The 15,369-nt window shown below is 41.1% G+C and overlaps 1 protein-coding gene across 2 annotated transcripts in view; it reads left to right on the top strand.

Moving 5' to 3' along the window:
- The first annotated feature begins 901 nt into the window (after nucleotides 1-901).
- Nucleotides 902-15,369, top strand: part of ABLIM1 (actin binding LIM protein 1) — a 110,181-nt gene continuing 95,713 nt past the window's right edge. The window contains exon 1 of one of the 2 annotated variants that reach the window (XM_072869857.1): nucleotides 902-1,031. The gene's annotated coding sequence lies outside the window, so the exon portion shown is untranslated. The remainder of the gene's footprint in view (nucleotides 1,032-15,369) is intronic. The other variant, XM_072869856.1, reaches the window with a different exon arrangement.

Raw genomic sequence — 15,369 nt, 5'->3', positions numbered from 1 at the left:
ACTCAATCTCGCTCTAGTTTACACCCGTGCATTTCTGTCAGGGCCCCAAGCTGCCACAAGACGCATCTGAAGAGAATGTTAAACATTTTTTACGGAATCCAAATGTGGAGCAATAAAACTTTTATTATGACAATGAAATACACAATAAAGCTGACACAAACCTTTCCTGTTACTATCCAAGCTCTGCTCAGGGCTGTGGGATAGCTGATCAATTACCAGTACCTGGAATTTTATCTCCCTGACTATATTGCAGATGATTTGGTCATTTCTGTCTACTCATAATATCTCTAATTTGCACGCAGAGAGTGCTAGAATTAATGGGAGTAGAAACAAATAACATTGGCTTATTTTCTCTTCAGATGTGCTTTCCCTGTGTTAGGTGTGTGCTGCAGCAAAATGGAGATATTTGTAGTTTATATTTAATATAGTCATTTACATACAAAGTCAGGCTACCTGGTTCATCTGGTTTCCCAAAACATGATTTGGAATTGCTTTCCTTTAATTCTTTTTCCTTGGATTGTATTCTTTCTTGGATTAAAATAGCCCAGTTCTTATTGCCTTGTGTGCTTATTGAATGGTTTACACACACTCATGTTCTTGGAAAGAAAAGCTGATGCAGTCTGAAACACTTTGTGGCACTGAAACTGAGGAGGGAATTTTTCCTTGTCTTTCCATGGCAGCCTCAGTGGAAAGAGGTAGTAGTTGATGTGAATGGCTTAAACAACTGGTTTATGAAAAGTCTGTATTTAAAAAAAATGGTGGTGATTTTTTAGATGAGCATAAAATGTGAACAGATGCATTTGTGTCATGATGAAAAGTGTCCAAGAACACAGATTTATGTACAGGAGAAAATATTATTTTTGTCTGGGTTTAAATCATATTTTTTTGCTTTACAGTGGCCCATCCTCAGGAGCCTCACCACCCCTCTGAAAAGCCAGTCATCCACTGCCATAAATGTGGGGAGCCATGTAAAGGTGAAGTACTCCGTGTTCAGGCCAGACACTTTCACATCAAATGCTTCACCTGCAAAGGTAAGACCTGGATATTCATCTGTTAGAAATGAGTCAATTTGTGCAAATATACCTTGAACCAGTGATGAGAGGTCACGCTTCCTGCGATCAGCCAGTTACAGGATATTCACGTTGCTCAGTGTCTGAAGGATTTGTGGGTGGGGAAGGTAGAGAATGGGGGGTGAAATGGCTGAATTGCACCTGTAAAAGCAGCAAGGCGATCGGCACCACACAGAACAAATTCAATATGCAAACATCTACAATTTAATTGAAAAGAGAGATTATATGAGACATTTGATTGGGGCAGAGGGTGATAAATTAGCCACCACTAGAAGTCTCAAAATAGCCCATTCTGCTCTGAATACTTATGTGTTCATTCTTTTTCTTTTCTGCTGTCCACTGAATGCAAACTACGCAATAGATATTTATACCTGAAAGAGATGAAAAAAACCCCTTAGCTCTCTTTAATATTATTTTCAATTTTATTTGCTTCATACAGTTCTATGTAGACAGTCAGTTTCATGTATTTCCCAAATAGTGAATTAGGCCATAATTAGACTCTGGCTGCTTTGGTGAATTTCTTTTCTGTTTATTTGGGAAACAATGGAACAACACTAAACATCCAAGATGAAGTGCTTTATGGAGAGTCACAAAACATAGGAAGAGAAAGTATAGCCCTAGCAGCCACTCAGAAATCCGGTGTAAATAGTTGAGTTGGTTTCAAATGTTGTGCTGTATGTATTTCTTGTTATTGCCATGTATGGGGCGTGTGTATGTTTAGATTGTATAGTGTGATGTGAAAAGGAATATGGCATAAGAATACTTAAGAAAATTCTGTCCTTTTGTAGTTTTTGTTCTAAGTGCTTTTTCAAGGATTTGGATAAATCTGGATTTTTTAAACTGTTAATAGCAATCACTGCTTTTCATTAGAGATAGTTATGAAAGTTAAGCTCCTTTTAATTGAATTGATTGCTGACAGTGAGTACCTGCATTCAGAAAACCCCACCAAAAAATCCTGATGGATATGGCATTCAAGAGAAACATGCAGGGCGCTCACTGAGAGGTGTGAGCTGGGACGAGGGGGAGCCTTAGCCACACATTTTAGGAGAGGTGCCTTCAGTGAGTGAGCAGTGCAGAGGATCGTTACAGAACAGAAAAGAGCAGGAGACAAGGGATGTCTCTAGCAGCCATGCTGACACCCTGACCCTTGGAAAAAGCTGAGCTGGAGCTTTTAAGATGAATGGCCAAAAAATTTTCTTTACTTGCTTTTCTTGTGGTTGGATTTTGCCTAAGTTCAAGAAATAGTAGTATGCATACCTACCCACACCCCACATATGTGTGCATATCTATATATACTTGTGTGTATAAGTATATACGTATATGCACACACACTTGCTGCGGGCCTCCCTTTTGCTGGGCCATCAGTCTGTGGGGCTGGGCCTCCTCTTTCTCTGTGTGGGCCTCTGCCTCTCACTGGGTCTCCACTCTCTGGGCCTCCCCTCCCATGGGCTGGGATTCTCTGGGCATCCCACTCCTTTGTGCCTGCCCGACGTTCCTTTGGGCCTCCCACTCCCTATGGCCCTCCTTGAGTCTCTAGGTCTCTACCTCCATGGGAGCTTATCCTCTGAGCCTCCCACTGCTTCAGGCCTCCCTGTGTGAGCCTCCCTCCCTTTTCGGCTCCCCCTCACTTTGTCTCCCATGCTTTTGGGGCTCCCTGGCTCTCTGGGCCTCCCCCTCCATGGGCTGGCATTTTCTGGAACTAACTCCCACTTTTATGGAGGCCTCCACTTTTTTTGAGCCTCATTCACCTGAGGGCTCCACTTGTCAGCCTTCCACTCTCCCTGGGCTTCATTGACTCACTTGTTCTCAGCCTTTGAGGGCTTTGAGTCTCTGGGCCTCCCAATTTTTGGGGGGGCCTCCAACAATTTTGGGCCGTCCCGACTCTCTACAAGCCTCCGCTGTGTGCGCCTCCCATTTTTATTGGCTTCCAATACTTTCAGGCCTCCTGCTCTTTTTGGGCTCTGCTTCCCCCCCGCCCCTCCCCAGTGGGCCTCCCACACACACTCTCCTTGGTCTTCCACTGTACGAGTCTCTCCCCTCTCACTGGGCCTCCCCCTCTGTGGGCCGCCATTCTCTGTGCCTCCCCCATCTTTTTGGCCTGGGCCTCGTAATCTTATGGACCTCCACTGTGTGAGCCTCCCCCACTCTCTGGGCCTGCCCCTCACTTGGCCTCCACTCTGAACCTCACCTTCAGCTATAACTGTCTCTATATTTCTGTATTTGTATTTATATTTGCCTAAAAGCTGTAAGGAAGCTGCATGGCAGGCAGCTGGGTTACTGCAGAGCTTTGTCTCCCGTCCGGAGAGGCCTCCCGCCAGCCCCAGTTCTGCAGAGGGGTTCTAAGGCTTTGGGTTGTGGAGCTGCCTTGGGAAAGGGGAGAGCCCTGCCTGCTCCTCAGAGTGGAGACCTGAGGGGCTCTCAGCGGCTCCTGCTCGTGCTGCCGAGACCGCTGTGACCACGACAGGGACTCACTGTGTTTTTTTACAAAAGAGAGGTTTAACGAAGCATTAAATAATTGTAAAACTACTCTTTGTGAAGTCATCGCCTTTGAAGATGGGTGTTCTGAAGCAGGAGGCATTCCTGACTCCTTCGTACGGTTTCTGTTCAATGGGCAACAAATACAGAGTTGGCTGAATTAAGTAACTCTCTCACTGCAGTACGTAAGATGGAGGGTGAGAATATGGAGAAATGTATAGGCCCATGTGAAATAAGGGAAGGGTTGCTCCTGTACAACCAGCATCTGCCACATTCAGTCCTAGCACAGCATAGGATAGATATGGTGAAAGGGCTTCAGGCCTGAGGCGAACGTGGCGGAGCTGGTGGCGAACATGGAGAAAGGTGCTGGAGTAAATCAGAGTAACTGAGTAACTAAAGCAGAGTAGTGGAATCTATACTATGGAGTTTTTAACTTCTTTAAACCTAAGTTATCTTTTCTGAAAGTCCATATCTAGCACATATACTGCAGATCCAGACTTTGAAAAGTGCCTCAAGCCCGGTCCCTGAGTTTCAGTTATATTTTTCATGTTCCAAATGCGGGTGGAATAGTATAGTAGTGTGATTGCTATAACTCTGTCCTTCTGCTTCCTAAATAGATGGGATATAGCAGAAATTAGAAATATTTGTTTTCCTATGTTACTAAATGTTTATTAAGAAGTCACTTGAGTTATTTGCGTGCTGAAAAATGAATGGCTAGAATCTAAGAAATTCTGTGTTTGTGTTACCTGTGGTTTTTAGTTAAATACAGCTAGATAATTTGAGCTAGCTCAAAAAATATTTAACTTTCTCCTGGATATTGATGTCTTTCATCTGTGTCAAACTGGAATGGTATCAGCCCATCATGGAAGGCAGGGAGGAGCACTATCTGCAGTATTCCTGAAACACTTGGGGTAATGCATAGGTCTTTCTGTATTACAGTTGCTGTATTTCAAGCGGTACTTGATGTTATATAATCCCTAAGCAGTTAAAACACAGCAACAAATTGTTTCTTTTACGGTTTCTGCCCATAGTGAATAGTGGTCTCAATTTACAGAAGACACTGGATTAGGGTATTTCCAGCAGCAGACCAGCTGAGACCCTTTGAGTCGTGAAGGAGAATGGTAATTCAGGCCAGGCAGCAAACAGCGTGCTAGGACCTCCTGATAAAGCAAGGGGCAGATGGAACAGGGCTCTAGAATTGTTCTCCTGCTGAATGCACTAGATTAATCTTGCTATTTTTGCGGGGTCCAATTTCTTCTTTCACTTGTTTTTTAGTTACTTACTCATATGCTGCTTTTGTGCTTTGACTATTCTGTTGCAAGGCTGGGATTACTAGGATACTTCCCCTCCCCCCCCCGCCCCGGGCAATATCTAAACTCATTGTGGCTTCTGTTTATGGAGATATTTCCAAGCTGATGACAGTTTAATGTTCTGTAATATTATTGAGACCTCATGACTGCTTGCAGGAAGATCACCAGAGAAAGGAGAGCTGTAGAAATACCTCTCTCTGATGGAAATGAAACTATGATTTTTATCATTAGCTTGTTAAGGAAGCTTTGAGTTTGTGGAAGGTGACTGGTTGCATGTGTTCACTTACTGTTCAGGAGAGGAGAGTGACAGTGTGGCTTCTGCCTGTTTGTAGTATCTGCACATCCCGGTTTGAACTGAGAGAGCCAGTTCTGAATCTTAGAGACTTTTCTCTTGCTGTTCGTTCAGTCTGTGCCTTATTAGTTGGGTTTGCCAGTAAGTAAGTATCATCTTTTTTGTGTTCATTTGTCTTTCACTGAGAGAAAGGAAAGGGGTGTGTATGGGCGGTTGCTCCACGTCCTGTTTTGAATCTTATACCTGAGCTGCAGTGCTTGTTTATTGTTGGTCTCTCATATTTAAGTGAATGCACTTTTTGTTTAAAACATACAGTTATTTACTTATATTGCATGTTGTCTGACCATATGGTTCATACAAGCGGGACACAGCTGTTCAAGTAAGCATTTTTTTCCTCTTAGTCTAATGGGCTTTTAATTTGACATGACTGCGACTCTACAGGAGGTGGAGTTAGACCCCCTCAGCTTATACAATATGTTGTTAGCCAGAGAAAGCAGCTCTTGATACTGGGACCAGAACATATCAGACAACCAAGCCACCTGTAGATGCAGCTTTCTCCTTTCTGTATACTGAAGTTTGCTCTTGAGACTTCAACTCATACATCTACAGTGTGAAAGACTTGAACAAGTGCATACTTGTCTGACTGCTGTCATACCTGCTGAAAATGTTTAAACTTTTACCCATAGGCGTAGTCTGATAGGCTAGCGAAGATGTGGAAAAAATCCGTTTCCTCATAAAGCTGTCACGCTAGTTGTATAGTAGCAGGGTTTCAGCGGGAACCTGTTACATGCTCTCAGCTTTGTGTTTACATCATACCATTAAGCGCATTTGATATGATCATAATCCTGCTTCCCTAGGTAATGTCAGAGATGCATAAGCACTCTGTGATTGCTTGGCATGCATGTCAGTGGTGGCTGCCACACTGCAGGAGCACGGTGACTTAAGCTTCCATGCTGCATCAGCCAGCTCAGGACGTGCTCATGTGTCATCAGACAGTCGTCTTCCCCTGTAGCTTGGTGCTCTGTCCATCTCTGGAATCTTTCTCAGAACAGAGTAACAGCTTCCTGACAAAGGTGACAAGTAAAACCTCCACCGATTGACGTGTTCCCATACCCCCACGATAAGATGCAGCTAGCTGTTACTCCCTGCCTGTTGAGAACCAAGTGTATACAGCCTGTTTGTCCTATCTGCCTGGCAAGGCTGGCTAGTTCTATTTGTGGCTCCTGATAAGAGCTGATAAAAAAACAAAGAGCTGAAAATGGTGTGGCCTGACTCCCAGAAGGTGAGCTCTGCTGGCTTCCTGATAGGCAAAGAATCTCAGGCAGTCAGCAGCTGACTCGGAGCTGGAGTTAACAGGGGAATGATGGACAGGGGAAGGATAAGAGACATTGAGGAGTGCTGCTCCAGGAGCACTATTCAGAGCAGTTGTCTTTGGCTGTTTTATAACAAAGTCACTTACCTTGCTAAGGAATTACACTGTTGTGTGTTACAAATGCAAGTTAAATTGGATTCTGCATTATCTCCAGTTGTAATAAATGAGTTTGAATTCCTATTTTAGCAGGAGGACACTACTCTTACCGTACCAAATCGTTAATGGTTACCACACAATGGAAGCAGCAGGCTAAGAGGAGGGAGGGTTAGATCAGGCAGTTGGAGGAAGAACAGGCTGAGCTGGAGACCCCATTGTTTTACTTTTTGTCTTTAATAAGCATTAACATTAACAAGAATGAATTAATAGCTTATAAAGAAGTAAAAAGGTTTTCTTGTAAAGCATCTATGTACATGAATAACTTTTCTGGAAGAACGAAGACTCTTCACTGCAATGTCTGTTACATATGTAAATGTGTGTGGGATCAGGCCCTAAATTACAATGTGCATGAGCAGAGATTTTAATATCTCAATTTAAATTGTGAGCTGATACAAATGATAATTTTCTATCATTGTCAGTTGATTATAGTTCATTTTACCCTATTGCATGTACTAGGAGAGGAAACTTTGAGGCTAGCAAAATTGCTATAATAAGACTTTATTACTAAGCCTGTGATTCATCTGCTGGGTTAGAGGGAAATGCTGATTTCAATACTGCGTATTGCTTAACAGAACAAGCTTTAAACTTTCATAGTAACAATGTAAAAGTTTACATAGCTGGATTTTGGTACACGTAGAGATAGGTTGCATTATCTTAACAAGGTAATGTAGTATTTGTGGTAGGAGTATTTAAAATAGCAGACAGTGTCCCTGTTCTTGATGTCAAATATAAATTGGAAAACATAGTTAGCTTCCATATGGTAGCCTAAAAAAAAAAAAAAAAATCTCATAAATAAGCAATCCTGCCATGAGAATATGGATGGTGTCCTAAAGTTTTCTAGTCCTCACTATGTGGCATAAATGTCTGTAACTTGATTAGGCTATGCCAGGTGGAAATGTTTCACTGTGTATGAATGTTTTACATGCTGTAGCAATATCAGATATCAAAAGGCAATTACCAGCTAATATTCTTGCTAATTATAAGGCAAAGCCAAGTCTTGGCATACAGGAAGCATTCCACAAACCCAGAGTATCCCACGGAGAAGAAACTTCTAGCTTCTATTAAATTATTATAAATCAGCATAAAGCAGTTTCTTAATTATGGAACAAATGTGCTAATTTTCCTCTTTTGAGTTAGATGTCTTTCAAGCTTATTTATGAAAGCCCACATCAATATGTACTTCCAGAATCCTTTGTGGTACATTTAGTTTCCAGGCATGGGTCTGTTTGTTTTATGTGATGACTTTTGCAAGGCTGCATCACCTGTAGTTCAGTGACCTTCACGGGAAAGGGGGAGGGTTCCTAAGTTTAGATTTTGGGATACTCTGTAATCTTTGACTTTGAACTGGATCTTCCTTCCTTGAAGGACTGGGAAGAAGTTAGGGTCATGTAAGCAGACACTGTATCAACAGGCTGGAATGTGTTTTAAATCATTAGTTCTTTGACCTTTGATCTGTCATCAGATTCCTTCAGTGGCGGCTGGAGAAGGCTGCAGACTGGCTGCTGGGTAGTTAGTGCTATTAATAGTTTGGTGTCAGTGGATGGAAAGTTTAAATATGAGGCCGTTCTTGTAGTAGATATCCAGTGCAGTGTTTGAAAAGATCTCTGCATTTCCAGAAATACTTCTGAAACAGAGACTGATCTGTGGACATGGTAATGTAACTGGTGGATAGAATGTGCTCCTTCCTGAGCATGGGGAAATTATACGAGGTCCCTCGAAGCTCTGAATCACTGAACCAAAGAGCCTTCTCTATATAAAAGCTCTCCAGGCTTGTAATTCTCTATACACCATGGTTCTGCTTGCCAGCTTGTGAACTCCCCTTTTCAGCTTGGTTATTGAAACCACCTTTAACATTATTAAATCTTTTGATTTTTCTCAAGAGTGTTTGTATTTTCATTTTTTTCCTAAACCTGTCTCGGCTTTCATTTAAAGAAAAGGGCATTTCTAGTCATTAAAATATAAAACATTGGAAAATATGAACCTGAAATGCTCTAACAGCAGAATACAAATAAAAAGGACAGAAATGTTACAATGTCCTGGTTTGGATGATCAGGACTTTGGGGATCTGACTCAAGATCTTGAAGGATTACAACTCTGCATCCTTTACCCGTGGTAGAAAGTCCCATGAAAGGGAATAAGGAAGAGTAAGTTGAGATTTTTAAGGGTGAAAATGAAAGAGAAATACTTGTTGGTGAAGAGATTAGTACACGAATCAAGTGAAAAAGCAAAAAGGGGGGCACACTGTTATCTGCGTGCACAGGGAGACCTAATGAGGGACAGCAAGAACATGTTTAAGGGCAGCAAATCAGCTTTGAACAGTTTAGAAAACCCAGGGAGCAATGAGATTCTGCTGTTCCTGGGAAGCTAACAGAGGTTAAAATTTCTCCCATGACAGGAAATGGGATTCAGATGTGAATTCATGCATTCAGGTAGCTTGATATGAAAGCAAGCCCCAGTTGCAGCTGTGAGAGTAACTGCCATTTATGTATTTGCATATCGTAGCTGCTGTATCTTGAAGCCTGTTCTTTTTCTTGCAGTGATTCCTATTGGTATTTCACTTCAGGTTCAGGTAAGGGCCTGGGAAGTTTGCTGTAAGATAGGCTGGTTTCCTGCAAAATGACCCTAACCCTCCCATAAACCAAAAGCAGCAGGGAGAGCTCTGTCTCGTTAGTGGCAGTAGCCTTTGGGATGGTATTGGGCTGTTTCAGGGGTGCAGCAGATTTTAAACTATATCCAACCCCTTAGCAGTGAAAACCACCAGTCATCCTCAACACTTGTGGAAAACAGTCTCTGTAAGAATTCCTGAGGATCCCTTGCTCCCTGCTGAAGAGGCATGGTGGGTGAGGTGATTGTGGGCTTTGACATTAGGGCTCAAACTATACCCATAATTCTACCTCACACTGTTCTCCCATCCTCTGACCCTTTCCTGCTCTTCTACTTGTTTTCAATAGAAATGTCCTATTTTATTTGGGTCTTTTTTTCATATAAAACACTGAATTGTTAATTTTTGCTTTAGATGTTGACAGGAAAAAAATCACAAGCAGTTTCATCCCATTCTGAAGTGGATCCTTGTTTTGCTCTTGGGTGTTCAATGCTATTAATGGCAACTGGTTGAACCTGATCTTAGTTTAGTTGGGCCTGAGGTCTCTTTCAGTGACCAAACATTTGACAGGAAATGAAATTAATTGCGCTACTTGGCTGATATTGATGAATCCTGACAGATGCCATGTCAGATTTTAACAAGCTATGGGATCCCTTTGAAAGTAGAGGGCCAGCAGGATGCTCTACAGGTGCTTGATGAGTGGGGCAGAGCATCCTTATGAGCATATGAAAAGTTGCTTGGGTTTGTTGTCAATGTATCCTTCATTTGCCTGGCTTGTTTCACAAGTCTATGAATGAGGTAGATTTGTTTTTGTTCTATTCTTACATCCTTGGTTTGCATATTTATAAACTTTTTAGAGATCTCTCTCATCTAGATAGTTGTAGCCAAGCTATCCCATGCTAAACTTTGACATTTTTCCACCAATTGCATTTTCTTCAAGGTTCATTTCCCACAGACCCGTAAATGACTTTGATCTCCACCTAGTGCCTAGTTTAATGTGAAAGGTGTTTTACAGGGTTGAATGATTCTTACCATTGTTTCCATCCTGGTGCACAAAACATTGATATTTCAGTTGGGAAGCTGTCACGTTGCTACATTATATATGTCAGTTGTTTGCTTGCTGTTGAGCTCAGGTACTAGCTATTGTCTGTTAGATTGCTGGAAAGACTGAAATATATGCATGTCAGGTGCGGACAGGAAAGTTTCCCCTGTGGAGTATTGTTTATATCTCCAGTGTTAAGAAGAAGACCAAAGAACACTGACCTTGTAGGACTAAAGGCAGTGTCATGGCGTTGATTGGGAAGTTGATTAAGTTAAAATTCTGAGCTCATCTGAAACTCAGTCATCACTAGTGGTTTCAGGTGAGTGAATGCTTGCATTAAATGCTTAGGGGTTTCACTCAAGTACCCCACTGAGAATTACTTGTGTTATAAAGACAGTGGCACTCAGTAGTCATGCAGGCAGAATGTTTGAAATGGAGGGTCAGGGTTTTTCAAGGGAAGACGAGAAGGGCCTGGCTTGGAGGCTGGAGGATGCTTCTCATGGGGATCCCAGAGCAATTTAGGCGAAGAGGGGAGGAATGCAGTCTCATCTCTTGCTCAGGAGGTTTTTTAGCTGCTAAACCTTTCTTCCAGCTGGTGACTAGATAACGAAGCAGATCTTTATCACCTGTATTTGTTCCATGTATATAATGCTCTTTTGACTTCCCAGGGTTGTTTCTAAAGTCAATCTGTTGAAATGCGAAGAGATTCCAGAACCACTGGGAATGCTGGACACAGTTCCAAATAGCCTGAATCAAAATGCATCTTTCATCAGTGTATGGCAAAAAAAACCTGTGGCACTCCTATCACTGGAGATATCAGGACTTCTGTTGCAGCTTTTGCAAAAAGCTGTATGCAATTTCTTAATGGTGCCCTGTAATCTTTCTGCAATAGTAGTGCTGCAGCATGGCTTCTGAGATTTACTGTTCTGATGTGGTCTTCTGATGATACTTTGAAGTACATTCATTCTTTAAATGATGTAAGGAACTGGAGGTTATGCCATCAAGAAAATTGTTGATAAGAGGGATAAAACAAAGGCAGAGAAAGACTTAGTTCACTTGAAATGTGGAAACTTTAAACTTTAATAAGAACGTGAACCTTGCTTTTATCAATACAGGATTTGTTAAGCTCTCTCTTAGGCAAAAAAAAGAAACAGATTTTTCCTGTGTATTTGTTTAGATGGAGATGATAAACTGAACCATTGCCAAATTCCTTTCTGCCTTCAAACAAGAAATCCATTATGTCCTAAGAAATAAATGTTGTATGAATATTTCCCCGCATGAGAACAGCACCATTATTCTATGTAGCTTAGAAATACAAGAAAGAAAGAAAACCCCAACAGGAAATTGAATTTGCACCTTATTTAATGCATGGTGACAAAGCAGATCATTAGACTTTTATTAATGAATAGCCTTCACTTCTGCAAACTGAGAGCCCATGCTCATAGAGTCTGCTTGTGTGGTTTTGTTTCTTCAGTGTTGAAACAATTTTTACTTAACCTCAACATGGAGTTATTTTACTAAGGGCCTGTTTTTTCAACTCTCACTGACAATAACCCTGTGGAAATCCTACATAATGCTCAGTAGGATCAAATCCTACTTCCATTCACTTTGAAAAACCCTGATCTCTTCATTTTCATCATCTCACTTAAAGCTCGGAAGTGACTCAGCTTAAGAATGATCCGAGGCCCTTGGAGATCACAGGCAATTGGATTGCTCTTGAGCAGCTACCTTTTGTCGTAATAGCCCAGGCTTGCATACACAGACCCTGTAGCTTTGAGAGCTGACAGCAGCACTAATGATATCTCCAATCTTTTTGTGCTTCAAGGATGCAAAATAGTAGCTCCAGAGAGTAGTTCAAGTGAGAAAAAGCTTGTGGGTCTGTGTTTTCCATACAGTGGGAGGCAGGACTGTATTCCAGCTTATTCCATTCACAAGAGAGACAGGATGGTCTGTGTGGAATATGAAATCCTTTGATATACAGACTCTGAGAAAAAGGGGGAGTTCCTCCAGGAGCTGATGAAGATAATGGTTTTCTTTTTTTATTTAAAGAAAAATGCTCTTTTTTTTTTTTTGTCATTATGCTTGTGGTACCTCAGGGAATAGAAATGCACCCCAGTGTCTCCTGTTTCAGAAGGGGGGGTTCTGGTCATGTAAAACAGAATGTCTTCCATCATATTGAGCAGGAAGGGTTCTTGGGGAAATATTCTCCTGTAGACTTATTTCCATGTGATGGATGTTTACAGAATACCTCTTGCTTTTTGCCTTCTCAGGTATGATTTGTGCATCGCTATTGGCTCCACTAATTAATTCTTTTGAAGTTGTTTTTCCCATCAGCATAGGAAAAAACAAAAGAACATAATTTGATGTTTGCTATTAGCTGTCATCATTTTGGTATTCGTTTTTCTTTGATGACATGATATTTGTATCACAGCAATTGCCTAGATCACACTACTGGGATTTATTGTACGTATGTAGTGATCACAGCTGGTTTCTCTTCATTGCGTCTGCTGTTTGTGGCATGAATGGTGCTGGGCAGATGGTCTTTAATAAAAACAATCCCAATTGGTCCATCTCTTCTGTGGTATTTCTACAGGGGTCATAAATATGTGTGCTAAGGCAATATATTGATGCTTGAGGGGATTTGTTGTCAGAACCATGACTTCTGCACAGCTGCAAAAGGAAAAAGAAAAAAAAAATCTGTTTAGATCCCTTCCTTGTTTGTAAACCACATTGTACACCAAGTATGGATACAGTCATGTTCATCCTTTCTGATTTGATCTCTGACTCAAAGTGAAAGCAGCCTGCTGGAACAGCATTTTTCCAACCGTGGATGTTAACAGCCTGGGTGACCCTTGTTTTGCTCATGTAGCTTAAAGCTGTGATTAGCGATAGGAACACATGTGCTAAATTGTCTGCAAAAATCCGTTGTAATGTGGGGTTGCCAGGACTTGTCTTTAATTCTTGCAGATTGATGTGTGCTTCTTGCTGTGAGTACACCAAAGATGATGAATCTGCTGGTGGTTCACATCATAAGCAGTTCTGCTTGTGCCTGAATTCATGACTTGCCAGTATGAGAGAATTTAACTCATTCTGAGTTATTGACAAAAAGAATAAGAGATTGGGTAGAAAGGAAACGTCATAAAGAACAGGGCAATAGAGGGAGCTTCTTTTTAATAATAGTAATTACTGTCTTTAAAAGACTTGCCAAATAATTTTATCACCCATTTTTGTCGCTAGGCTTGAATCCCTGTGGCCACGCAAAAGGGATAGAGCTTAATAATTGCAAGTGCATGAACCCTTTCATTCAAAGTTTCTAGTGTTTTTTCCAAGCAATGATCTGCTACAGACCTCTGTATGATATGTTGAAGCTGGATTTTCAGAAGAAGCTAGAACAGAGGTAGCATTGAAAGTTACTTTTGATCATCCTACCTTATTAGACACATTGCCTAGGCAGGTAAAGAGAGCCATAATGACTAAAGAAGTTTTTCAAAAGGTGACTCATTGGTAGAACTGGGGACCATAGTAAAGAGCCAGAGAGTTCATATATGCAGCTTCTGAGGCAGATCCAGCAGCATGCTGAGTGCCTTCAGCTTGAAGCTGAAATATATATAGACTTGGACGTTAAAGCTACAAGCTAAATTACAAACTGTAATGTAAATAATTGCATAGACACGTGAGTACTCCATAGCTCTTTATGAAATTTAGCAGCTTCTGAAGCATCTAGTATTGACCGCTTCATGACAATATTCCAGTTCATACACTCTAACGCCACAGGATCTAACAGTCTGAGTACTAAAGTAATCCCTAACAACTTTTAGACATTAAAGGAGAATTCTCAGTTACTCTGTGATTTAATTGTAAGGATCCACCAAAGGTAACTTAGAAAAACAAACCTATTGTAAGTAGGCTTAGGTTTTGCCTCTGGACCTCCAGTGGAGAATGTCTAGATGGTCCCCAGCTTCAGAAGACTCTAAGATGATGTGGTGTAGAGGTCCCGGTATTTTCTGCCTAATGGTTACATGACACTGTACTGTTAGTTTGAAAATAATATTTTAAACAAAATGGAGATCAAGAGAAGAAAACGGAAGAATGAAAGAGGTTTTTTTTCTGGAGGTATACCTGAAAACCAGCTTGGAGCATTTTGCAGCATTATAATAGAGCCTTAACAATATTTCTCTGTAATTCTCCAAAGTCACTGATAATTGGGTTTTGGCTGCTTGTGGATTTAATGCCACCATGAAATGTAATTTGTTTGCACATGGAATATTAACACTGTTCTATGCAGAAATGTGAAACCAGAAAAATGCTAGTACTGATACTGCTTTAATTCTAAGCTGCATTTTAGTGCATTCTGTTTATTGTTATTCTATTAATTATTGTTACAGTAACAGTCGTTAGACCTCCGGGGCTTGGCAACAGGCAAACAGAGGATTTGCAGTCCCTGCCCCAAACACCTTGCAATTTTAATTTTCAAGGCAGATAGTTAATAAGATACTAGCCCATTATAATGGGGGAGAGAACAAATGTTGTACACAATATCGTGCTTGGAATTTGTGGCAGAGAGATGCATTGAACCCAGTTCCCCGATAATCTTTCTGTATTTCGTATTTTAATTTTTCAAGGGCTCTGTAACTGCAGGCACCTAGAATGCTGCTTATTTATTTTTCCTTAGTAATCAGAATTTCTTATATTCGATATTTCTGATATTTGATCTGAATGTACTTGAATGTTATGAAGAGGGATGAGATGGAATTGCTTGCAGAGTAAGAGTTAAGCTAGCATCCTAGACTGCTGTGAAGAGTAGTTTCTCTTACTGAATTACACAGATACAGCAATATACAGAGGAGCAGTAGGAATGTCTGAAACCAAAATGCCTGGGAGCAGCCATGTATATATTTGTTTAAGAATTGCTATGTATGCTTTCTCACCAAGGTGAATAAAGAGGACTTTTTAAAGCTTGCTTGAAGCACGTAGTATTTTTGGTGCTACTGTGGGGTGTTAAATAGGTAGGTTCAAGTCCTTTGTTCAACCCAAGCTAAAGCCAAAGCAT

The sequence above is a fragment of the Ciconia boyciana genome, chromosome 8 (assembly GCF_034638445.1).
Source record: "Ciconia boyciana chromosome 8, ASM3463844v1, whole genome shotgun sequence".
NCBI classification, from domain to species: domain Eukaryota; kingdom Metazoa; phylum Chordata; class Aves; order Ciconiiformes; family Ciconiidae; genus Ciconia; species Ciconia boyciana.
This window is presented reverse-complemented; position numbering and strand designations above follow the sequence as displayed.